At 43.3% G+C, this 26,519-nt stretch overlaps 1 long non-coding RNA gene across 1 annotated transcript; it reads right to left on the bottom strand.

The window, feature by feature from the left end:
- Window positions 1-1,568: 1,568 nt before the first annotated feature.
- On the bottom strand, window positions 1,569-23,689 carry LOC135972449 (uncharacterized). Its single transcript, XR_010588913.1, has 3 exons — window positions 23,552-23,689; window positions 19,193-19,311; window positions 1,569-2,241 (listed from the first exon to the last, which is right to left on the bottom strand). It is a non-coding gene; the product is annotated as an uncharacterized LOC135972449 (long non-coding RNA).
- Window positions 23,690-26,519: the final 2,830 nt, after the last annotated feature.

Below are 26,519 nucleotides of genomic sequence, written 5' to 3'. Positions count from 1 at the left end.
GTATTGCCACCCTTACTTCTGCACTGCCTTCAGAGCTGGGTGGCTGGAGAGCAGCAGGTGTTGGCCGGGCGCCCAGCTCTGAAGGTGGTGCCCCGCTAGCAGCAGCACAGACGTAAGGGTGGCAATCCCATACAATGCCATCCTTACTTCTGCGTTGCTGCTGGCAGCGGCTCTGCCTTCAGAGCTTGGCTCCCGGCCAGCAGCCCTCACTTTCCAACTGCCCAGCTCTGAAGGCAGCATCACTGCCACCAGCAGTGCAGAAGTAAGGGTAACAGCACCGCAACCCCCCCTACAATAACCTTGTGGACCCCCAGCTCCTTTTTGGGTCAGGACCCCATCAATTACAACACTGTGGAATTTCAGATTTAAATAGCTGAAATAATGAATTTTATGATTTTTAAAATCCTATGACTGTGAAATTAACCAAAATGGACCATGAATTTGATAGGGCCCTAATCATGTCAGTTCTTTCCATGTCTTTCAAGTCTCTTTTACGGCTTCTCATGGCTTCTCAGTCCAGCTCTCTCTCCTCAGGATCCCTCTTTTGGTACGGAAAAGGGAGTCTCCCAGTCCTCAGCCTTACAAAATCATCCTCAATACATCTGCAAGGCTACTCTATGATCCTACTGCCACTCTGCAGATATCCATGGATGCCTCTTAAGTGCTGGCTTTCTCTATTGTACAGCACTAGAGAAGGAGCTGGGGACAGCAAGAGCTCCTGAGTGGCATTTCAGGAAGATTTGGGGCAACCGTGTAAGACAGAGGATTAAGAGGATTTGCACCCCGGATTTTGTATCTCAGTCTTGCCTTGACTTAGGTGTGTGAGAGAGAAGCAGCGGCAGATACATTGAGTTCTCTGGTGCTGGCTGATCAGTGTTATTTAGTGTCTCTGTCATGGAAAAGTCCCATGGGATTTAATTTTCCCAGCTGCTACTGGGAACAAATCCCCCAATCAAGGACATCACAGAACATCAGTGACTCTTGACATCTAAAGCAACTCATTTATCATTACAAGCATTTATTTTTCACAGACCACAGAGGTGTCTTACAAAGCGTACTGCTAGTCAATATACTCTAGAGACCAAATACTTTGATCCACCAATACATCACACTTTTACCAGCCAACTAGGAAACCAGGATTAATATATTTCCCAATGATTAAGTTGAGGTAGTCTATTTCGTCAGCAATAAGTGGTGTTGCTAAGACTCTCCTGATTTTATCATGAGTCTCATGATATTTGGTTTCAGAGTAGCAGTCGTGTTAGTCTGCCACTAGTTCTGAATTAATGGGATTATATGAGAATTTCAGTTTTCATTTTTAAAAAGACTAAGTTTCTAGCCTTCGTGGTTATGGAAAGACACTTGGAAGTGTGACCTGAGTGCACTCTGGCCGCTCTGAAACCAGAAGACAAATAAAATGAACATCAAATGTATTAAATTGGTCATAATCGTTTGATGCCTGATTCATGCTTCTTTGAATGTTTCAGTTGTCAATACTGAATAAATGATGCAGCAGGAGGCAGAGATGTAGGGAAAACCTTTAATTAAGCATGCTGAGAGACCAATATTACATGCTGGCTGTACAATTTACATATTAGCAGCTCGCCCCAGCTTAACCTAACTTGGCCCTATTTCTCCGGTTCCCCTCATCGTACTACATAGTCTATTAATGATCATTAGTATTATTTGCATTACAGTAGTGCCTAGAAGCCTTAGTCATGGACCAGGACCCCATTGTACTGGGCACGGTACAAACACAAAACAAAAAGACAAACAATTTACAATCTAAGTCTAAGACAAGAGAAAACAGATGGATACAGATGGGAAACAATGAGACAATATTGTCTAAATAGACCAGACAGACACAGGGTGAGGGAAGGAGATAGAGCAAACAGTGACCTATGTAATAGTGGCAAACCTCATGGTTGTTCCATGCTTTTTTAATGGGGGTGAGGGAATTGAGGGTTTAATTAGGAGGTGATTAGCTGAAAGGGAAGAGAAGGAGTGTGGGAGATGGGAGGACAGGTATGGAGTGAAGCTGAGGTGAAGAGACTGTGAGTCAGGGGGAGAGGGATGGTTGGAGCAAACAGCCAATCAGCAGAAGGTAGAGAAAGTGAGACAATGTGTCCAAAGATCCAGTGGTCCCAGCTTTGGCTGCTTCTGGTCCTACCAGGTGATGTGTCTGGTTGGCTCCTTTCTTCAGCCCACAGGGTTGTGGAGAGGGGAGCCACCACATGGGTCCTAGTGCAGAGAGAGAGAGAGAGAGAGAGAGTCTGTATGTCTGTCTCTCTGTCCTGCACAGCTCTGGGTCCAGGGGCTGCTGAGCAGAGGGATGGCCCTGGCTGGGCCCCACTTTTCCCACCTTGCCCCAGTACAGCAGTCCCTGTTTTGGCTGCTTCTGCCCCTACCAGCTGGAGTCCACAGTGGTGACAGGTGACATAGCTTGTGTGGATATTGGGGACCCATTTTAAATGCACAGGACAGACTAATTTGTAGTAAAAACATAAATTATTAAACCCAAGCCCTCTACAGCATGTAGGAACATGAAAGTCTCTGTTCATTACAAGCAAATAGAGTGGAGAGGGAGTGAGTTGGGTGCTGTAAGCTTCTAGGACTAGGCATATTTACTTAAATAACCTTGAGCAAGGCACAGTTCCCAAAACTGCTAAATCTGCTACCGGCATAGCATTTGAGAGAGAGTAAATATAGAGGAACAGAGCAAACAAATTCAATATTATCTGGATAGATTAGACTTGCAGAAAGATAAGTGGAATAGTCCATTTTTACTGTACAGTATGGCAAGTTAACAAGACCAAGGTAGTTCTGTAAAACACTATGTGAAATAGACCCGCATTCCTCAGAGTGATACAGTAGTTCTAGACGCTTTATGGCTCTTTGTACACCAGTAGACAAAAGCAACTAACATCTTGGTATTGGAGAGTTGTCTGGCAGCCTCCTTTTGGTAGTCAGACCTGTTCATGATGATAACAGCACCTCCTTTATCAGCCTCTTTGATTATAATGTCAGGGTTGTTTCTGAGGCTGTGGATGGCATTGCGTTCTGTACGACTTAGGTTATGAGGCAAGCGATGTTGTTTTTCCATAATTTCTGCCTGTGCACATCGGCGGAAGCATTCTATGTATAGATCCAGACTGTCATTTCGGCCCTCAGGAGGAGTCCATGTAGGGTGACCAGATCACAGAGGTGAAATATTGGGACAGGGAGGGGGGGGAGCCCCTCCGCACCAGCTTGCCTTCGCTCTGTCTCCACCATAAAGGGCGGGGATTTTAAGTAACTTAGTCGAGAGGGCACGCAAGCCTCTGCCTCCCCAAATGAAGAGCTCAGGCGGCCTCGAGGCTGCACGAACAGCCTCCCCTCCCCCCAGGGCCAGGGCACTGTATTGTGGGCAGCTGCCCAGCGCGCCGCACTACGAGGGGGAATAACACCCGGGCCTTGCTGGCGGCTCCTTCATCTCGGGCATTGGCTGAGACTCTCCCCCCCCCCGGCCCGTCAGTTCCCAAGACAATGCTACTGCACACGAGAAGGGTGGCTGCACGGGAGAGGGAGGGCAAGCAGCCCAGTGACACTGGGCACCCCATGCCCCCACAGCCCTTGGGAGAAAAGGCACTGCTGGCACCGGGGATGTGGCCATCTACAGCGGGACCCAGGTCCCTGCCGCAGGCCTGCAGGGATTGCTGCTCGGGCGCTCCCCGGCTGCACTGCAGCACGAACAAGTGGGAAGCGTCTAGGCTGGCGCTGGCCACACGCAGATGTAAACGCGCCCCGAGCCCAGGGCAGCCCCGGGACTCTCAGCAACCCCTGCCAGTAGCCCGAGGACTGACACTCCGAGGCTGCGGAGATGGGCACGGACACGGGCAACACCACCGCCAGGTCCCTGTGCGGAGACCGGCCTGGCCGTGGGCGCGCAGCGTGGGGCAGCCATTTCCCCGGCGGGCTCCAGCTCCCCACTGGCCTGGGAGTGCAGAGCCGTAGCGACCTTCGCGCCACTGGGCTACACCCTGCTGGAGAAAGCGGGACCTTGCCTCGACCCCCAGGCCGGGACCCACCCCAGCATCGCGGGACAGGGTCTCCTCACCTAGGGATCCCCCATCCCTTCCCTGGCGCCAAGGCCAAAGCCTCTGCCTCCTCCCCCCTCCCTCCAGCACTTGCGCTGCCATACAGCTGATCAGCGCAAGCCTGGGAGGGAGGGGGAGGAGGAGGAATGCGGCGTGCTTGGGGAAGAGGCGGAGTCAAGGCAGGGATTTGGGGAGGGATCCAATGGGGGAAGGAGAGGGTGGAGTCGGGGCGGGGGGGGCGAGCCCCCTTCGGGCTCTGCCTGTGTGCTGGAGTGGAGGCAAAATAACTGGACAATTTGCGTCCCGACCGAATGTCGGTCGGGACGCGGGACAATGAAGTAAATATCGGGACAGTCCTGATAAAATTGGGACGTCTGGTCACCCTAAGTCCATGTGGAGTTCTTGTGCTGTTGGTGGGAGGGTATCTGTGTATCAGTGCACTGTTCAGTGTTATCTTAAAAGTATTCTTTGAGGAAGATGCATGACTTGGAATGGTTCACATTCATAGAATAATCTCTATTCAGTCATCAGACTTCTCATTTTATCAGACACTGCTACAGTAATATTTTTCATATTTTTCTCTAGTCCTGCACATACAGTAACTAGAATTGTTCTGCTCTGAGTGCAGTAATGAATTAGTCTCAGCATTATGGAATAGAGGAATCAAAACTTTGGAAGAAACATAGAGCAGCCTTGCCAAATGATTTGGAATTTCCTGTTCTGCAGAGCGCTCTTGCATTTTCATTTTGAGCAATGTTCCCCCTCAGGGCCGCCCAGAGGATTCAGGGGGCTTGGAGCAAAGCAATTTCAGGGCCCCTTCCATAAAAAAAAGTTGCAATACTATAGAATACTATATTCTTGTGGGGGCCCCTGTGGGGCTCGGGGCCTGGGGCAAATTGCCCTTCTTGCCCTCCCCGGGCGGCCCTGTTCCCCCTTCCTCCATGTTTTAAACGTCAGTGTCCCACATTCTGCTTGGTGTAGGAAAAGATATGCCAATGCTGTACATACAATCCAGGGATGTTTGTGTGTGTGTGTGGGGGGGGTGGGGGGCAATGCTGTTTGTCTGTAGTTTTTGAAACTTTTCAAGGGTTTATGTCACTTGGCATAAACAGCTTTTCCTTCCCCTCTCTTCCCTTGCTTGGTTGATGGCTTATATTTCTTTGGTGCCATGCATATTCCCTAGTCTCATGCTTTAACATTCCCAATACTGCTCTCACTACAGTCAACAGTAAAACTCCTATTGATTTCAGTGGTGCAAATTGGGAAGTTTGATGGTTGTATATAAAACAACAGAATGTAATTTAATGTATAAATGTTATTTCAAATGTACATTTCCTATTTTGTTTTAACATATGGGATGAATAAAGTGTGAAATAAATGAATTAGCTGATACTTACTTGTCATGTTAAAATGCTGTGTACTTAAGCAGTGGTATTTTCACAGAGCACTTGGAACAGCTGGTGAGCTTGCTGATCCCTTAGCATTCACTGCTAAATTAAGAGCCAGACTAACTAAATTGTAAATCTTTGATACTTTGAGCCTATTGCCTCTAGTGATTTAATCCACAGAATTAGGAACAAAACCAAATTTTAGAGTATATTGCCATCTCAATGCATGGAATTTCTGCTCATTACTCCCAGTGGTGAAAGGGAAGCTTTTTTTTGTAAGTGCCCAGGACTTAATTTGTAAATTTTTCTGGTGGGGAAAGAAACATGTATGCCAAGGAATGTGACCCCCTAGGCAAGGATGCAATCTGGTTAAGAGAGAAGAGACTTGTCTCTGCAAGGAGCAGTGAGTGTATTTGATAGTGTAGGATCATTGAAAAAAATCAGGCCATATTTTTTATACTGCTGTTTGTATATAGAGAGCTGATATAAGCATGTTTAAAACAATGTTCATGTCTGTCTTGTTCATAAGGCACATTAAAACAAGAGTATTAGGAGCAGCTGTCAATTGTGGTTTTCATTCTGAAGACCAGAGGCGCCACTCTGCGAAGTATGACTGTGAGTAACATGCAGAGGCATTTGGGCGTAGAAGACAATTGGGCCCTTCAACAAGATTGGTGGTAAAATTCTGGCCCTTTGATGTCCATGGCATCAATGAGGCTAGGATTTCACCCTGGGAGTTTTCCCTTTTATTAGATAAGCTGTTGGATCAGTCCAAGAAGCCCAATCAAAGAGGGTTCAGGGCAGATAAAGGTTGGGAAGAGTTCTGTGCAAAATAGAGAGCCTGGCCCAGGAAAGTTAAGGGCGTACTGGGAAATACTACTCTAAATGAGCATTTTAGTCTTCTTGAATGAAGTTCTGTTCAGCTTTCCAAATGAATATTTCTATGCCTAAATATATTCCTCCCAATCCTCCATTCCATCCAACAACGCTGCAAAATTTGCTATTGGAGTCCATATTGCAACTTTGTCATTTTACTTGCAGGGATATGAAGAAGAGCATGGAGGAGGAAGAAATCTTGCCAAATAGAAAATGGAAAAGTCAGTGGTTTGAAGAATGCTTTGCAAAACACCATCCTGGCTGAGAATGGCTCAAAGATCACTATTTTCCTGTTCTGAAAGGATTTACATTAACACAGCCATTAATGTCTTTTCACTACAGAGAAAAGGCCCTGATACTGCTTCCTCTGCACTTGGTTCAGGGTAGGCCAACTTCAGTGGAAGCTGCCCTTACAGAGACAGGGCCCTTAGTGGAGACACTACATAAAAAACAATGACATATTATCCTGGAACCAAAGGAAGAAAAATGTAATTTCCCCCGAGTGGGGTAGGTTTATTATGAAATACTTTGAGTGGGGGCATGTGTCCATAGTGAGAGGTGGTACCAGATATTGAAAATTTGGCCTAAACATTTGCAGACCTAGTGAAAATAGGAATTTACCTATTTTGCAGGAGAGAGGATTTGGGGGGGGGGAAAGAGGAACAGTGTTTCCTTACTCTTACATTATTGTCTTACTCTTTCAATCTGGAGGACTCGCTGCTGAGTAGATTGTGCCCATATTCCTGGAGAAAACTGGCTCTGATTATTTTGGCAGGAAGTACAGGCAGTATCCAGCAAGCAGGATGTCAGGCACACTGGAAGCTATTCCAAAGCCTAAGTCTAAACGGGTTTAGCCTTAAAAGGGATGTTTAAAGATTATGGCAATGAGAATAAGTTGTGTGCCCATTTTGGAACTCCCAGAAGCAGCTCTGTTCTCACTCAGCAGTTGTTCCACTGTCACTCTGGGTACTGAGGAGGGTTCTTTTGGAATTTTCAGAAGGAGCTTTGCTGAGGTTAAATGTTCAGCTCTAGATAGTTTGACAAACATTTTCAAACGTTTGTGGTTTTATTCATATTTAGACATATGAATAAGTGGCCTTTTCATAAATACTGAGCCCTAATAGACCCTATCTGTAGATCTGTTTTCTCAAAGCTCCTTTGACTTCAGCTAACCAGCTCCATTTACTGTTCTATGCTTGGGATTTTTTCCCCTTGAGAGATTTCCACTTTTTTGTATATATTTTTGGTTTTAATCATTAAAATAATCTGCTACCTTAACCTCCTCTGGCCAGGAGAAGCTGAGGGGCTACTGACACCAGCCAACTATGAATAGATTAAGTTGCGCACAGGGTGGCAAAACACTACGTATTTTCAGTTTACCCATTCAACTCTATGGAAAGCTACAGTACTGAATTTCTACCATCTAGGAAACAACATAGATCAGAGCCCCATTGTACTAGGGACTGTACAAACACAGAGCAGGAGAAAGTCCCTGCCCTGAAGAGCTTACAATCTAAATATATAAGGCAGACAAAGGGTAGGAGAAAGGACAGAACATACAAGCAGAGTGAACAATGTGAAGGCAGAGAACATTGCTAGCTCCATGATTTTTAGGTGGGGATTGAGTAGGCTGGGGGTGTAGATAGGAAGGAATTGGCCAAAGAGAAAGGCATGAGGAGAAACATGGGTGAAGATCACAGAGCAGGGGATGAAAAGGAGTGGTGGAAGATGTGCGGGACAGGTGAGGTGTTGATGTGAAGAGATTGTGTGATAGGGGTTGGAGCAAATAGCGACTCAGCACAGTGGAAAGAAAGTCCAGTCAAAACTGTAAACAAATATTATCAGGCTCCATAGTTCCCTATTTTAGCTGCTTCTGCTCTGCTTCAGCCTCTGGCAGTTCTGGCACCTCAGAGTAGCCCAAAAATAGCTGAACAACAGTGCTTCAAAAAGCCTGAATTTTCAGCATTTCGAAAGAAATTGCTGAGGTTGACCCAGTGCAACATGGGCTTATAGAATCATAGAATATCAGGGTTGGAAGGGACCTCAGGAGGTCAATACTCCACCCCTGGTTCCCCACTGACTGCTTTTCTGCCTGACTGGCTACATCCCATGGCCAATAGGATGCTCTGCTTTGCCATAGTCAGTGCATGCGCTGTGTGGCTTCAGCCAATGGGTGGAGGCGGAGTTGGTGCAGCTGCACCTGCGCCTTGGTGGCTGCTCATTAGAACAGTACTTGGTACCTCTTCAATGACAGGTGTTGCAAAAGAGTTCAGTGAATCTCACTGCACAGAAAGATTGTGTCTTAAGCTCAGGCTGGTATGAATAATGTTATTTCTTTTTGAAAGAGACTTCTAAGATCCTTGTGATTTTGTTGTAGATATTTTTTCCCAACTGCTTTGAGTCTTTTACAGCTTTTTTCAGAGAGTCACCCAATAATTTTGTCCAGTGAAAAAACAGTAGATAACACTATGCACTTACATCAGATCTTTACAGTCCATCTGTAGTGGAAATGTCAGATTAATTCATCCATGAGTGCCCTAGGGAAGAGTGAATTGCATCTCATTTGAGAGAAAGAAGAATACTAGCTCCAGCAGGATATAGTTCTTGCATTAGGTGAGTCCTGACTTTAAAAAGTGGCATTAAAAAAGGATCTCTGAGAGAAATATCCATGTGTGAAGGTGATGCAGTGGACTTAGAATGAGAAACATTAGAAGTTTGGCTTCCTCCTGAACCTTCTTCCCATTATCTAGATGTCTTGATATCTGCACTCCAAACTAACTCCGTTCCTGAGACCGTGCTTTTTCCTAAAGGAAAATCTGTTTCTCAACCTGATGTTGAGAGAAGAGGTGCACAGACCATTAGGCAGACTAAAGTGGAGTGATGATGCTGGGTTGTTTCCCCTGAAGAATGTGTGAGCAGAAAGGGTGCTGCTGGGGTGGTGTATGAAAGGCCTAAGTACCACTTTATAGAGGGTACCAGACCGGCCCTCACTCCAAAGGCCTGACTGCTGCTTAAGTAAAAGCAAAAATGCTCCCCTTGAAATAAATTTATTTCAGGAATGATAGGGCCTTCCCAGGAATAGTAAAAAGTTCTTCTGTAAGAGCAAAAATGCAATTTCGCTTACCTCGAAGGAAAAAGAAGTGGCTCACAGCAGCCATTGAGGACAGAGGGAGCTTAAATGCGGGATTGCCTGCTATCTGGCATCTTGGTTACTAGAGCTTGCTATTACCACTAAAACCTCACAGCCAATTGTTGCTGAGCAGAAAGATGGGATCTACCCAGCATTGAATCCTCCAGATTGGCAGATGGAACTTCATTTGAAAACATTTCTGTGAGACCCACCTCTTCTGTAAAGACAGTTATTCAATGCATTGCTGAAGTGTGTGCTAACATGTATCCAGGTGACTATGTTGGGCCTATGTCCTGTGAAGTTTAGCTTCTTAAATAAGCATAAACCCCAGCTTAATTTATACTATACTCCATGCCTGCTGTGGGCTACAGTTTTCTACCATGGGGAATTATAGTTAGAAACCATTTCACTGTATGTGCTTTACATCATGATTGGCCAAAAGGGATATCTATTTCTCAATTGACATTGTAAAGTAAATTAGCCTTAGTCAGTAGCTTTTGTTTTCTCATTTCATCCATCCAATAGTCTGTTTTGTCTTCACCTCATATAATGCTATTCATTAGTACAAGATTAGAAAGGCAAAGGCACAAAATGACCTCAAACTAGCTACGGGAATAAAGGGAAACAAGACTTTTTATCAATACATTAGAAGCAAGAGGAAGACCAAAGACAGGGTAGGCCCATTGCTCAGGGAAGAGGGAGAAACAGTAACAGGAAACTTGGAAATGGCAGAGATGCTTAATGACTTCTTTGTTTCGGTCTTCTCCGAGAAGTCTGAAGGAATGCCTAACCTAGTGAATGCTAATGGGAAGGGGGTAGGTTTAGCAGATAAAATAAAAAAAGAACAAGTTAAAAATCACTTAGAAAAGTTAGATGCCTGCAAGTCACCAGGGCCTGATGAAATGCATCCTAGAATACTCAAGGAGCTAATAGAGAAGGTATCTGAGCCTCTAGCTGTTATCTTTGGAAAATCATGGGAGACGGGAGAGATTCCAGAAGACTGGAAAAGGGCAAATATAGTGCCCATCTATAAAAAGGGAAATAAAAACAACCCAGGAAACTACAGACCAGTTGGTTTAACTTCTGTGCCAGGAAGATAATGGAGCAAGTAATTAAGGAAATCATCTGCAAACACTTGGAAGGTGGCAAGGTGATCGAGAATAGCTAGCATGGATTTGTAAAGAACAAATTGTGTCAAACCAATCTGATAGCTTTCTTTGATAGGATAACGAGTCTTGTGGATAAGGGAGAAGCTGTGGATGTGGTATACCTAGACTTTAGTAAGGCATTTGATACGGTCTCGCATGATATTCTTATCGATAAACTAGGCAAATACAATTTAGATGGGGCTCCTATAATGTGGGTGCATAACTGGCTGCATAACCGTACTCAGAGAGTTGTTATTAATGGTTCCCAATCCTGCTGGAAAGGCATAACGAGTGGGGTTCCGCAGGGGTCTGTTTTGGGACCGGCTCTGTTCAATATCTTCATTAACGACTTAGATATTGGCATAGAAAGTACGCTTATTAAGTTTGCAGATGATACCAAACTGGGAGGGATTGCAACTGCTTTGGAGGACAGGGTCATAATTCAAAATGATCTGGACAAATTGGAGAAATGGTCTGAGGTAAACAGGATGAAGTTTAACAAAGAGAAATGCAAAGTGCTCCACTTAGGAAGGAAAAATCAGTTTCACACATACAGAATGGGAAGAGACTGTCTAGGAAGGAGTACGGCAGAAAGGGAACTAGAGGTTATAGTTGACCACAAGCTAAATATGAGTCAACAGTGTGATGCTGTTGCAAAAAAAGCAAACATGATTCTGGGATGTATTAACAGGTGTGTTGTGAGCAAGACACGAGAAGTCATTCTTCCACTCTACTCTGCGCTGGTTAGGCCTCAACTGGAGTATTGTATCCAGTTCTGGGCACCGCATTTCAGGAAAGATGTGGAGAAATTGGAGAGGGTCCAGAGAAGAGCAATAAGAATGATTAAAGGTCTTGAGAACATAGCCTTCCTTCATAGGTCGAAAGAATTGGGTTTGTTTAGTGTGGAAAAGAGAAGACTGAGAGGGGACATGATAGCAGTTTTCAGGTATCTAAAAGGGTGTCTTAAGGAGGAGGGAGAAAACTTTTTCACCTTAGCCTCTAAGGATAGAACAAGAAGGAATGGGCTTAAACTGCAGCAAGGGAGCTTTAGGTTGGACATTAGGAAAAAGTTCCTAACTGTCAGGGTGGTTAAACACTGGAATAAACTGCCTAGGGAGGTTGTGGAATCTCCATCTCTGGAGATATTTAAGAGTAGGTTAGATAAATGTCTATCAGGGATGGTCTAGACAGTATTTGGTCCTGCCTTGAGTACAGGGGACTGGACTCGATGACCTCTCGAGGTCCCTTCCAGTCCTAGAATCTATTAATCTATGTTCCTGTGCTTTACCCCTTTAGACAAAAGGTATATGTCACTGTGTTGGTGCCTTGACAAACAAAAGGGTAAAAGAATAATCAGATGGTCAATAAAGGGAGTGAAAGTTAGATCAAACTGACCTATGTAATGCATAACAAATATTGATTCATTTAATGTTGTTTTGTGCAGTAAGAAGAAGAACTTCTTGTGGTAAATCTGAAAATAGATTATTTTCAACACAAAAAGCAGTCACTATTACTGGCAGCTTTAAATCCAGTTAAAGTTATTAAAAATTCAAGTATTACAAGAGAATGCTACCTAACACTAAACTTTCTTGCCCAGTTTCTTAGCCTTACGCTTCTAATGGGGAAGAAACTGAAAACAGGTTGTTGGGTTTTTTTTTTTGTTTTGTTTGTTTTTTTTTTAAAAAGAGAGTCATAGCTGGTGTTTCTTCACATGAAAATTATTACAGTAGTTTTGTTCCTGTGAAAGTAAATATAAACTCAATGAGACCTGCAGCTGAAGCAAATTCTCTTGACAACAGCTAAACTTTATGAGTCAAGGAAGAGATCCAAGTTATTCTAACTCAATGCCAGGTTTTGCCTTCTGCACAGAACTCTCATTTGTAGCTGAGCTGGGGTCTCATACACTCGCTTTGAGGAATGAATGAGAGCTAAAGTCCCCTCACTTAACGGTGTCTTCAGCTCCTTTCACAATTAGTCAGAATGCTTTTGACTAAAGGCTTGACTCCACAGCCAGCCCTACCGAGTCCAGTCCAGCCTCAACATTCATTGGGGTTATATTGCAGGTAAGGTATATTATGTGCTGCATCCTAGAACTACTGGAAATCTTCAGGGGCTGGGATGGGAAGGACCCTCAAATTCATTCAGTGAGATTCCACTTCAGCATGGACAGTTAAATATATGAAAACAACACACAATGTAGCATTGGCCTTAGCAATCAGAGTAGTTAAATTCCATTGTAAGACATGAAAAGTTAGGAAGCATTAAAAATATTAGTGAATTTCTCTTCAATGTTGCTTGCTGTTCATGACTGCCCTAGTGGCTTAGAGTTGCAGAAAACTCTTTCCTGGGACAATAATGAAGATAGCCAATATGTTGGATGATGCATGACAAGATGGAGGACTATCAAATGATGTCTGTAGGCTTGCAAGATCCTTATGGAGTTTATTGGGCTTAGGAGTGAAAGGCCCCAGCTGCTAGAGTTTGACCATGAGTTTGAAGGTCTCCAGATACCAAACAGAATCTGGGGAACAAGGCACCTATTTTCTTTTAATCAAATTAAAAAATTTAAGAAGGGAAGAAAGGACCCAGGCCTGTGTGGCCCATTTAGCCGTGTCTCACATTCTTTATATAAAAAAAAAATACTACTCCTCTATTGCAGTAGTCCAAGACACGTGGAAATCAGTAGAGGCACCAAGGCTCACAAGTGAACGGCAAATGGACAGATGGGGGCAAATAATTTCTAAACACCAATTTCACCTCCTACAAGAGATCACACTTTCAAAAATGATTTTCTAAAAGAGTACAACAACTTGTCCTCTTAGTTATAAAGGCATGATATGCATTGGTGGGAGACAGTGATATAAAAACGAATCTCAAAAGGTTTGGCAGTTCCCACAACCCTCCATGTGCTTATTTGAACATCCAGACTGTTTCTGAGACTTCTTGGCAAGCCCTTATATTATCTTCCTCCTCCTAAGAGCCCCACCTCAAGCTCCTGTCTAGCATGTAGCCTGATAATATGTTATTTGTGTTTTTACCACTCAGATCTAATGCATGTAATAGGCACGTCAGGTCTGTTAATGGCAGAAGCCCAACACACTCTCAGAAGACCATCTTAAGACGCAGTACACTATAACGTAATGAAGAAATATGGACAAGCAATGAAAAATCAGTTCCCAAGCTTCTTTGCTCATAAAACACAGCACAGCAGACACAATAGGCCAAATTAATCACTGGGAACATTCCTATTATAAGACTGTTCTCCCAGTTCCGGTTCTTCCACACATTTTTTTGGTTGCTTTTTCCATAGTACATTTCAGCCTGGTTAGCTTCCAAGAGTGCCTTTCATTTTATTTGCTAAATGAGGAAACATTTTCTTGTACTTTATTTCCTACATTTCATTCATAATGAAATTTTCAGATGTTAAAAATAAGGCATGCTACTGCTACTCGGAGATGAGAATAGTTGTTAACCTGACTAGGAACATCAAATTAGTGAATGGATTGATAGGCAGAGGCCTTGAAGACAGCATAAGAGCAGGCTAGACAAACACTTTCTGAGAGATGGTCTAGATAATACTTAGTTCTGCAATGAATGCAGGGGATTGGACTAGATGACCTCTTGAGGTCCCTTTCAATCCTATGATTATAGGCCACCAATGGGCCCTTTCAGTCACTACTTACCGGGGCATATTTGAACAGTTGACTTAGACCTAAAAGGATCCATTTCATATTATCAATTCTCTGAAAGACCATTGCCTAATTTTGAATGCAATCAATAGCACTCGCTGTCTCTCTAAAGGAAATATGACTAGAAAGTGAAATCCCAGATTAACAATGATGGCAAAATACAAAAGGAAGAAAGTATAAAAGTTATGATTTTTATATTATCTAGCTCTGTTTATACTGATTTGCAAGTGGGAAGGACCCTTGGTGATAATGATAACAATAATTAATAAGTTTAGATGGTGCCAATACCTGAAGCCATCTGGATGCTTGAAGAAACATAACTAAAATGAAAAAAAAAAAAGGAATAAAGCAGAAGGTAACAAAAAAAAATCAACAAAGCCAGTCTGAAAACAGAAAATCCCCTCCCCCAACTTGCTGAAAGACAGACATGCATTTTCAAAAGTGACTAGTGATTTTGAGTACCTCACTTTGGGGGTGTCAAACTAAAGGCTTTTTAAAGGTGACTACTTTATGCTAAACACCTACCTCCTGAAAATCAGGTCCTTCTAAAGAGTCTCAAGTTGGGCACTCAAAATCACTAGTCACTTTTTGACCACAAAAACCAAACCTCACAAGGATTCACATCTATACCACTCATGCAATAAACAAAACATCCCAACATAAAACAAATGAGGCAGCCAATGGTGTGCTCTGGAATATGTGGACAGGGTGGGTTGTCCAGAATGGTGGACCTGCAATGGAGAAGGCTGTGCCTCCCATCCTCTTCTCATTGCTTTGAAAAGCTGTCAGGAGCTCAGATCCTGAGGAGCTCAATTTTCTGACAGAACGAAAGGAAGTACCTTTTTACTCTCTTCCTCCCATGCCTTCCAAACAAACCCCTGTTGTATTACTGTGAGTGCTGCATCATCACCACTTTCAGAAGTGGTCTTTTTCAGAAAGGGAGTCTGAGAGGGGGAGAGAAAGTGTCTCAGTGCACTTCCTGAATTCGTTGGGGGTGGGGTGGGCGGGGAGAAAGGCATTATCCTGAATATTCTTTGGAGAACATTCTCCTGAGTGACTGTGATCGAATATTTTCATTAATAAGTGAAAATTGTCATGAATTTTAGCATCAATGTTTACTCATCTGAAAACCTGTACTACCCGATTCTTTACTTTATTAAATCATTGTCTTGCTGAGGTACTAATGGATTGAAGAATCAGGCTTGAGAAAATGATTTTACATTGTTTTTCCATTTAAAATGTTTCTGTCATTCTGTTAGGTAACAGAAGAAATACCACACAACTTAGATAACTAGCTACACAACATGAGGAATCAAGGCCCAATAGTTGAAGCAAACAGTTAATGAAAAACCCCTAGAATGAAATGATTTGTTGAAACAATTCAGCAAATGCTTGTATGACAGGAGATCATCAGTGGTCTGTGAATAATTTTCTAACTTAGAGATGCAGCCTAATTCATAATAAGTTTTATTAAAAATGAATAAGTTTGAGTAGTTCTAATGAGATATGACCAAGCACATTCAGAGGAATAAAATTGCACACGGAAAACAAGAGGCAGTATGAGCTAGTGGCTGGGGCACCTAGGTTCTATTCTCTGCACTGGCACTGGCCTGTTGACTGACCTTGGACAAGTCAATGTATTTCTCTGTGCCTCAGTTTCTTCATCTTTAAAATGGGGATAATGATGCTGACGACCTTTATAAAATGCATTGCAATCTGTAGATCGGAGTGGGCAAACTTTTTTGCCCGAGGGCCACATCTGGGTGGGGATATTGTATGCAGGGCCATGAATGTAAGGCTGGGGCAGGGAGTTGGGGTGCGGGAGGGAGTGCGGTGTGCAGGAAGGGGCTCAGGGCAAGAGTTTGGGGCACAGGAGGGGTGCAGGGTACAGGAGGGGGCTCGGCATGGCAGGGTGCTCAGGGTAGGGGGTTGGGGTGCAGGAAGGGTGCAGCAGGGGGCTCAAGGAAGGGGGTTAGAGGGCTCAGGGCAGGGGGTTGGGGTGCAGGGTACAGGAGGGATTTGGGGTGTGCCGGCGCCGCTCACCTTGAGTGGCTTCGGGATGGCAGCGGTGCACAGCAGGGCTAAGGCAGGCTCTCTGCCTGCCCATCCCCCGCGCCACTCCCGGAAGTGGCCAGCATGTCCGGCAGTGGCTCCTGGGGGTGGGGTGGGGTGGTGCAGGCGGCTCTGCCGCGTGCTGCCCTCGCCTGTGGGTACCACTCCTGAAGCTCCCATTGGTGCGGTTCTCCGTTCCCGGCCAATGGGCGCTGTGGAGGGAGGTGCTTGCAGGTGAGAGCAGCGCAAGGAACCCTCTGCCTCTCCCTTCCCCAGGGGCCGCAGGGACGTGGTGCTGGCCACTTCCGGGAGCGGCGCAGGGCCAGGGTAGGTAGGGAGCCTGCCTTAGCCCTGCTGCGCTACAGTGCTGGCAATCCCACAGGCCGGATTGAAAGCCCTGATTGGTCAGAGCCGGCCCACCGGCCGTAATTTGCCCTCCCCTGCTGTAGATGAAAAGTGCTATATCAGAGCTAGGTAATATTGTTTAAAAAGATGTAATGTTTTGCCTAATTCTAAAAAGTTTAGTTAAAATTAATGCAAAATGTTACCTGGCCAAATTGACTGAAAAACTGGGCTAAGCCCAATCTCTACTAGTTGCACATTAATACACTGTCTTTACCCCTGCACACTCACCAGATTAGAGAGGTGATGAATTTGTTTGGGGTCAAATCTCTGTGGTGATTGTTACTCAAGTCCTGATTATGAGACACATGGACGGAGATAGGTGCATTTGCTTGCTATGAACATACTGTATGCAGTATGTCAAGACAAGCTAAAACTCATTCTTGAAAGCACTATTCACTATTAATCAAACAGCAGGCCAGCACACCCACTGCAGCATGAAAAGCATTTTACTAAAGGCTGTATTAAAGAATGCTTTCTGTTGTGAAGCCAGTGACTAGTAATATCTCCACTTAGAAGAGTAAAAAGTAAGTGATCTGACTCCTTTGAAGTGTTGCTGGATGCAAGAAATCTTTGAAAGATTTAGCTATTGTTTTCCTATTTCAAATACCACTTGAGAAATCACGTAAAACTACACTGTATGTGGAGGGCACAGAATTCACTGTCACCTATTCTGCAAAGCATCATATACATAATAGGTAAAATTCCTCCCTACTGCAGCTACCATGCGGCCTATTAAGACTTCATCCTCAACAGGACTTCAGTGAGATTTAACTTGTGTCACGGGCCTTGTGATGGTCTTCTGTACAGGGGTGAATTTCACCTAATAAGCATATATTTCTGCATTAAAAAGAAGGTGGGCAAAACTTAATTGTTTACCGTCAGCTATAAAGAGAAACTCATAAGAAAAAATGGAATTATAAAAAACAGAAAATTAAAACACCAAAGCAAAGCTGAAATCCACATGACACTTCAAAGTAGAGCTGTCTGAGAATGGAAATTCCATTTCATGAAGGATTTTGAGATTTCAACATTTGCTTTTGGTCCAATTAGGAACAAAACCTAAAAGCATCAAAATCCTCTGGGAAAGAAATTTTTTTTAAAATTACTTTCAGGTAGCTTGAAATATTTTGGTTCCACACTGACTTTATAATACAGTAAAAAAAAAATTTCAAAATGAAAAGTTATTTTGAATGGAAAAATTGAAATGTTTTGTTCCAGAAACATCAAAATAGGATGTTTTAATATTGTCAGAGTCTGCCCCTCCCCTTTTCTCTCCTAAATGAAAGGACAGTGAAATTGAGACACTCTGAGGAAGTGTTTTGATTTTGATGGAATATGGTTCCATTGAAGTTTCTCCAACCACCTCTACTCAAAACACTGGTCAGATTTGTCAATCAGTTCACTAAGTTCCCAGTGACTGATCTCTTTAAGGCCATATCTACACTAAGAAGTTTCATCAATAGCATTTTTGCCATATACAGTTGCCAACACTGCAATGTCACTAGAGCACATGCATGCTTGGCTGGCTTTGCTGGTACTATGCATCCTCACTGAGAGGAGACAGCATTGGAAAAACACACAGTGCACCTTGGGTAGGCATCCAGGAATCCCCTATGCCAATGTCCAGCACTCTGCCTTGTGACACATTTTTGCTATGTATTGTGGGAAACCAGCACTCAGGAAATTATGGGAGCTTAGAGTTATGTTCCCATGCTTCCCTTTGTTGGTGTCATTAGGCATAACCCTAGGTAACTCGGGAGGGTGGAAGACCACGAGTGTCGATGAAGCCGTGCCGGCAACACCTTTGTTTCATCCTGTTGACTCCAATACGTAATAAGAGTGATAATTGTTGAGGCTACAAATGATTTGATCTTATGACCTATGACACTGACTCATGCCTCAAGGGTGATTTTATGATTGTTAGAGGTAAAATGACATTATAGGAGTATAAGATTGACAAGGATTGAACATGCTCTTGGGAGCAAATAGGTGAACATAAGTAAATGGGTTATTAGGTTTGCTTTGATTAAAGGCCTGTTGTATGCTAGAGGCTGGAAATTAGTTGAATAGTGTAGGCCTAAGGAGATAACCCCAGGTCAGGTATTGTGTACTCATTCTGAGAAACAAACTAGTAACCACACACAAGTAAAATACACCACAGGATTCTGCAAGAAGGGAGTTTCGGGGGGCTTTAGCAATTCAGTTGCTATGCAGTATCCAAGCAATTAGATCCCATTTACATATAGGAATTAAGAAATAAGTGATATAAATCATGATGATTAATGCTTAATTATGGACACCCCAAAGATCACATATAGATAGGAGCAGCTATTGACCTTATTATAATCAGGGGAAAGGATCAAATATGGTATACGGCCATACTGTTCCCATAAGGCAAGGTATAAAATACCGCACACTGTTTCCATACCTTTCAGGTTCATTGGGTCCCCAAAATGGTCAAAACTGAATCAGGACCTCCCTTCTGATGGGCTCCAATTATTTTCCTTTCACAGTCTCTCTGCCATTTCACTGTCAGAAGCATGAATGCTGAAGAGAACAACAGAATTCTCATGTCTGGTTTTAGAGAGAAGCATGTTTTACTGGTAAAACTTTGTAATTCAGACCAGCCCTAAGTCATAGTTCATCTCACATAAACCACTGAATGTCTAAGTTACAAACGATCTACTGTTGAACTGCGATCAATTCAATCAGCATATCCCTAGTGAAAAATGTGGGGCCAAGTGGGGAAACCTGAACTGCTCAATTGGTCGTGGGATAAATGGAGCTTTTGACTGGGGTTTTCCAAAGCATTGAGTGCTGGCCAAACTCTGCTCCCAGTAAAGTCAGCTGTAAAACTCTCATTGACTTTACTGGGAGCAGAGTTTGGCCAACAGTGAGTGCTTTTGAAAATCCCACCTATAATATGTAGGTGACAAAAATTCAGTAAGCAAAGGATTAAAGAACTTCTGCAGCTGCTATCACATGGACGCTGGAAGATTTCTGGGGTTGGCAGCTCAACACTGTTCTCTGTTGTGAGAGGTACTTCCCACACATCATGGCCATTGGCCACATTAGCAATTGGGCTAATTCACAGATGGCCTTCAGTGATCACACATCTCTCAAATTGGACTGGGGAGATAGAGTCTTTCCTAGGTTAATGATGCTCAAGGGGATTCTTGAAGATAGCCATGATAAATCAATATCAATGCAAGATTAAAGACTTGTATGTGGTTAGGCAGGTGATAGTGGGTGGAAGACATTTCTTCTCTTGATCCATTACATACGGACTAGAGAAAGAATGCAACAGGCACTGGAGATATTGACAGCATGTTTAAGAAATCTCTGGGCAATTTGTCTCTGCAGAACCCAATTATTACATTAATTGAAAATAGATTCTCCATAGCAGTAAAATCCAGGCTGTTAACTCTGGGTAAATTCAGATAAAAAAAAGAGACAGTTCTCTGACAGAGTTGTAGCCTGGCAAACATTACCAGCTGCTCTACAGTCTTGCCCCCGGCCTGCTGCCAACCTTCGCAATGATAGCACGTGTGTGCCTCAGTTTCCCCACCTGAGAAATGGGGAAAACAACACTTACCTGATTTGTAAAATGCTTTGAGATCTATTAATGAAACACTATGTATGAGCTAGACATTATATTAACTTATTATTCTTAGCTTCCAAGTTCTGTGCCCATATATCCTCACATGGGGGGGAGGGATAGCTCAGTGGTTTGAGCATTGGCCTGTTAAACCCAGCATTGTGAGTTCAATCCTTGAAAGGGCCACTTAGGGATCTGGGGCAAAATCAATACTTGGTCCTGCTAGTGAAGGCAGGGGGTTGGACTTGATGACCTTTCAGGGTCCCTTCCAGTTCTATAAGATAGGAATATTTCCAACATCCCTTCAATCTAGGTAATGAATGTGATCTCTCTCACACATACTGAGTTTCCTTTATAACTGGAAATTGTCATTAGAGTAAGGGAATGGGAGTCAGGACTTGAGTTCTGTTCCCAGCTCCATTACTGATTTGCTTTGGGACCTTGGTCAAGTGACTTAGCCACATTAGTGCAGCTCCAGTAATCCCTCCTGCAACCTGTCCCCAAATGGGTTTTCTGCACCAGCTTTCTTGAGGCAATTTACATTATTCCTACACAGAGTACATGCTGAGACTTTTTTCAAGTGATGCAATACAAATGGAGGGTGAAATTCTGGCTCCACTGAAACAGATGGAAGTTTTGCCATTGACTTCAGTAGGGCCACCAATACAGCTTGAATGGTTGTATGAACAAATGTTGTTGTTGCCGCCTGTGTCTGCACCATGTGATTTCTAGGAAGTCTCCTTAACCCAACAGCTAGGTAGAGTTTAAAGGACTGCCTGTCGTCGACAACTGGAGCATATAAGGCATTATTCAAAATCTGCCAGAATGTGTCATCTCACCAACCCTTATGTTGCTCTTATTGCATCGCAGCAACAAATTGATAAGTAAGAAAGATAAATCTCTCATTACAGCAGCCCAGCGCAAACTGTCTTTTCCCCTTGTTATAAAAACTCATCCTTTTGGTTGCAATCCCTTTTGGTGGGTTGTTTTTTTTTATTTGTTTTATTATTAATTGCTCTTTTCTCTGCATTGCAGTAAGGAGAGAGACATCAGAATTGATAAAGAGCAAATCAGTCAGAGAAATGGAAATTTGTGTGTTTCTAAAGACAGAGATTTCATCTCAAAACATTGCACCAAATTAAAAAAAAAATCTACTGTCATATACACATCTTATATTAGGTGCACTTTATCAAGATGATCTGCGTCTGAGACAGTCCTGCTAGCATAGAAACATATGTAACAGTTGCTATGGGAGCATTTCCTTCTGGTGAATATAAAAATTGAGGGACATACATAATGCAGCACAATAGGCCCAATTCTTATCTCAATGCTCAACGCTGATGTAAGCCAGGAATAATTCCAGTGAAATCTGTTGAAAAAACTCGTAAAAGAAGAGTCAGGTCCAATAACTTATTGGGGAAAAAATGTAACCAGCTCCACCAAGTCATCATTTCTTTGAATTTATATATTTTTAATTTCTCATTAACAGTGCCAGAAGCAAGTGTGTACACACACACACACACACACACACACACTTAACAAAACAAGGTTTAGTGTCCTCAGCAAGTTTTCAGATGACACTAAACTGGGAGGCGTGGTAGATACGCTGGAGGGTAGGGATAGGATACAGAGGGACCTAGACAAATTACAGGATTGGGCCAAAAGAAACCTGATGAGGTTCAACAAGGACAAGTGCAGAGTCTTGCACTTAGGACAGAAGAATCCCATGCACTGCTACAGACTAGGGACCAAATGGCTAGGCAGCAGTTCTGCAGAAAAGGACCTAGAGGTTACAGTGGACGAGAAGCTGGATATGAGTCAACAGTGTGCCCTTGTTGCCAAGAAGGCTAACAGCATTTTGGGCTGTTTAAGTAGGAGCACTGCCAGCAGATCAAGGGACATGATCATTCCCCTCTATTTGGCATTGGTGAGGCCTCATCTGGAGTACTGTGTATAGTTTTGGGCCCCACACACCAAGAAGGATGTGGAAAAATTGGAAAGAGTCCAGCAGAGGGCAACAAAAATGATTAGGGGGCTGGAGCACATGATTTATAAGGAGAGGCTGAGGGAACTGGGATTATTTAGTCTGCAGAAGAGAAGGATGTGGGGGGATTTAATAGCTGCTTTCAACTACCTGAAAGGGAGTTCCAAAGAGGATGGATCTAGACTGTTCTCAGTGGTAGCAGATGACAGAACAAGGAGTAATGGTCTCAAGTTGCAGTGGGGGAGGTTTAGGTTGGATATTAGGAAAAACTTTTTCACTAGGAGGGTGGTGAAGCACTGGAATGGGTTACCTAGGGAGGTGGTGGAATCTCCTTCCTTAGAGGTTTTTAAGGCCGGGCTTGACAAAGCCCTAGCTGAGATTTAATTGGGGATTGGTCCTGGTTTGAGCAGGGGGTTGGACTAGATGACCTCCTGAGGTCCCTTCCAACCCTGATATTCTATGATTCTAGGTGTGTGGAGGTCCCAGCTGGACGGAGAGAGAGACAGACAGACACTATGGCTATTACCTCAGTTTTCTTCTCTGGCAAGATGGTATAGTTCTCCAGCTAAACCAACACTCCAGCACTTGCAGGGTAACAAAGGTTCAAATTAACAAAAGCCCAAACCTTCACCCAGTCTCTCTCTCTGGGTCTGTCCCTCAAGAGTCTAAGTCAATGAACCTGTTGGCCTCTCCTGAGAGTTCAAGCCTTGGGACCTAAATTATAGAGCGTACGACAGGTCCAACATCAAGCTCTCCCTATTTCATTTTCTCTGGGGCTACTACCTTTGACCCGACTACTGTTTATGTCTTTCTGCCACGACCCCAGGTTTCTTACAACCTAGTCTCAGATACCTGCTGCCACCACCAAACTTTTCACTTGGAAATCTTATCTTGGGGCACCGCTCCCTCACTTCAAAGACTGTAGCCCCAGGAATGGGGATCCCCTTATGTGTGAGCTAGTTACAGGGTTAAGCGCAGGAGTATTGTAAAATGGGACCCTATCTCACTCTCAGTTATCTTGGCAGGACAAGAAGCAACCTGTCTCTCACTGCCTTGGCATTAGAGAAACAGGCTGGGCACAGTTCCCTGGCTATGGGCAAGGGTGTGACTTGTAACTTGAGGGGACTTACTTTGCCCTGACCTACCTAGTGAGGTTACACCAGGAGGGCCTTACAGAATACTGGTACTGGCTGCAACCCACTTACCCTCCCTCTTGAGGATGTCACCGCTGCTTGTGAGATCCCAGGACTGAGCCTGAACACTGGAGACTATGGTGAAGGAACTTTGAAATCACCTTGTCCTCTTGTCACAGCACCTCTTCCCCAGTTGCTCCTCTTACTATGTCAGATCCATCTGTGAGGTGGAGTGCTACTACGCAGTTACTAGATAGTGGTATTTTATTTAATGAGGGAATCTAACTGGGGTATTAGCTTTATCATTAACTAAACTGTTAAAGTGGACACACACAAAAACACCAAATCAAATCAAACAGATTTAACTTTCTCATATCCTAGTTCAGGCTTCCCTTTCATGAGCCACAGGGCCTGATGTTCTCCCAATCTGGTCTTACTGCAACTCTCTTGGCAGCCCTGACTTCTTTCATACCCGACAGACGTGTCTCTGGAGTCTTGAGAGACCTTTTGTGGCAACTTCAGCAAGCCTGAACCAAACCACCTCAGCTAGCTAGTGTCTACACTCACCCCTCCAACCTGACTCCAATCACTGACTTTCAAATGAACATTTTGGGATGACTCTTAGCAACCCCATGGGCCCCACAGAGTCCTTAGATTTCAAACTCTCACTTCCTATCTAAAGTAATATAAACACAACATGTACCTTAACATAGTCTCCACAGCTTCCTTCTCAGGAATAATCTTTGTCTATCTGTTGGGCAGACAATACCCCTCCCCTTGATATGTTAGCAAGCTCTGTGGCTGCCTCTCTTCCTCCAAAGCCTGTCTCAGGCCTTTGACTGAGGAGATGTGCCTTGCTCCTTCCATAGTGTCTTCCTCTAGTTTCTTCACGAGAACACCTCTCCAGTCTCCCTCCAGTCAGTATTCCCTTGTACTGAAGAAAGGGAAGTGTTTATATCCCTGACCCCTTTCTCACTATACTTGGCTGTGTCCACTTCAAACTCCCAGGCATCCCTCCTGACTCCAATTCCAGTAGTTCTTGTTAGAGGAACAGGGTTGTCCTAGCATGTAGATCTGTGTTAAAGGGTTGGCACACCCTGTTACACAAGATTTCTTTATTTTTTAATGATTCAACTTCACCGCCATAATCACCCTGAGTGGTTAAGAGCCAACGTTTCACTAAACATTTCCACTTGCAGTGGTTAAATGTTCTCTGTTAAAAATGTCCACCTTATTGCCTTCACATGGTTCAAAACAGGAGGGAATGAGGCCCAAAGAATGAAATTCTTGTCTCTAAAAGTGCTCCCTCCACGTCAGGTTTACAGCATAGTGATGGAATTGGGAAGTTTGTACTGCCACTACCTCCCCTCTGTGACCCACAGAACCGGGAAACGGATTTAATGGAAAGTGTTGCTCATTTTGCTTGCTCCAGCTGTCCAAGTTCAAGAGAGAAGAATTCTCATCAGAAATCCATTGTGAAATGCAATGTAAAGAGTTTAATTAGAGTGGGAAATTTAAGCTTTCTGCTGGTGGTTGTCTTCTTAACTGCAAACCAACATGTGACAGAGTGGGGCCCCATGGAACAGAATGTGAAGAGGGCTCCATCCATTCAATTTTAATTTAACAAATCAGGAATAAATTCAGAGCTTGCAATTTAAAACACTTGTTTTTCATCCAAGTAGGCTCCGCAATGTGAGTTAATTGAAAACTTCAGTTGCTAATGTATTTCTCTTACACATGAGACAAATGCTTCTTATCCTTTGGAATTTTTTTTCAGATTGTGAAACAAAATTGGACTTTTATTTCCATTTTCTTTGCTATCAGTTGGTCAGTTTGTGCCTCTTAAAATATTCCATTCCTTCAAGGATATTCTGGATCTTTTATTCAGGGAGCGTTATGTTGTAGAACTATTTTATCTTTAAAAGACATATTTAGTAAACATTCAAGTCAATATGTTTCTTTAAAATTACAGTTCCTCATGACAATTTAAACATAAAAGCTTGTAATAACTAAAAGACTATTAGGATTATCTCTTCAGATAGATAATGTTTAATTTTGCAAGAGTTACAAAGATTCTTCAAGCCACTGTCTCGTGAACTGGATTTGTCTGGAAAATGGTGCAAAAAACAGACAGTCTAGACAGAGAAAAAGATTTTCTTTTAAGACCATGAAAGAACAAATAAGCAATAAAACAACTTAATGGGTCCAGAAGGGATGGACTAACTCCTGCAGTGAAGCTAATGTCACAAGGATGAAGGACAGGATGCATTACTAAAATGTTGTGAAGCTGAGAAAAATCAGCAGTTGCCAAATGCATTTCTCTTGGGGAAGTAGATAATGTAAGCCCCCAAACAGCTCTAGTAATGCCCTTCAAGGGAAATTCAGAATGTATTGCAATATTAATTGTTCAGTGACAGCATAAAGCTGAATTTCCGAATAGCCTGCGATTGAGAAACACAGATGGTTTGCACGAAGATGACTTCTGAAGGGCCACGTAAACATCCTCAATGGTAAATATCCCAATTCATTTACAAAACAGATTTAGATTACCTCCAGTCTGGTTTGACTAAACCCTGGGGCCATATAATTTATGCCAATTCCTTGGCCTGAAGAGGCTGTTCACATTTTATCCTCGGAAGGGATTGGAAAATTTCTCACATAACAAGCTCTCCTGCTGCCATTTATGGCCTTATCCAACTGAACTCAAAGGAAACTCAAAAGGAAAGACTGGGCTTTGGATCAGGACCTTTAAAAACAACATACCACTAAAAGGAAATTGTGTCTTATTACTCTTAGTTGCCAAAAAAAAAAAAAAAAAAAAAAAAGGAACTGCTGTTAGATCTCATGAGTGCAGAATCTAAGACAAAGTGGTGACTAACAAAATGAAAGTGCTAGCAGACACTTTTAGGTAGCATACAGTTTCCCCAGGAAGCTGTTTGGAAATGACACCTCCTGGGGAACTATCTGAGAAGCCATGTTGTAAACCGCCACAATCAAGGTTGTTAATTAACTTTGTGTCAGAGAGAGAGATCTTATATGG

The sequence above is a fragment of the Chrysemys picta genome, chromosome 6 (assembly GCF_011386835.1).
Source record: "Chrysemys picta bellii isolate R12L10 chromosome 6, ASM1138683v2, whole genome shotgun sequence".
In the NCBI taxonomy this organism is placed as follows: Eukaryota; Metazoa; Chordata; order Testudines; family Emydidae; genus Chrysemys; species Chrysemys picta.
The sequence above is the reverse complement of the archived record's forward strand: the minus strand, read 5'-3'. Positions and strand labels throughout refer to the sequence as shown.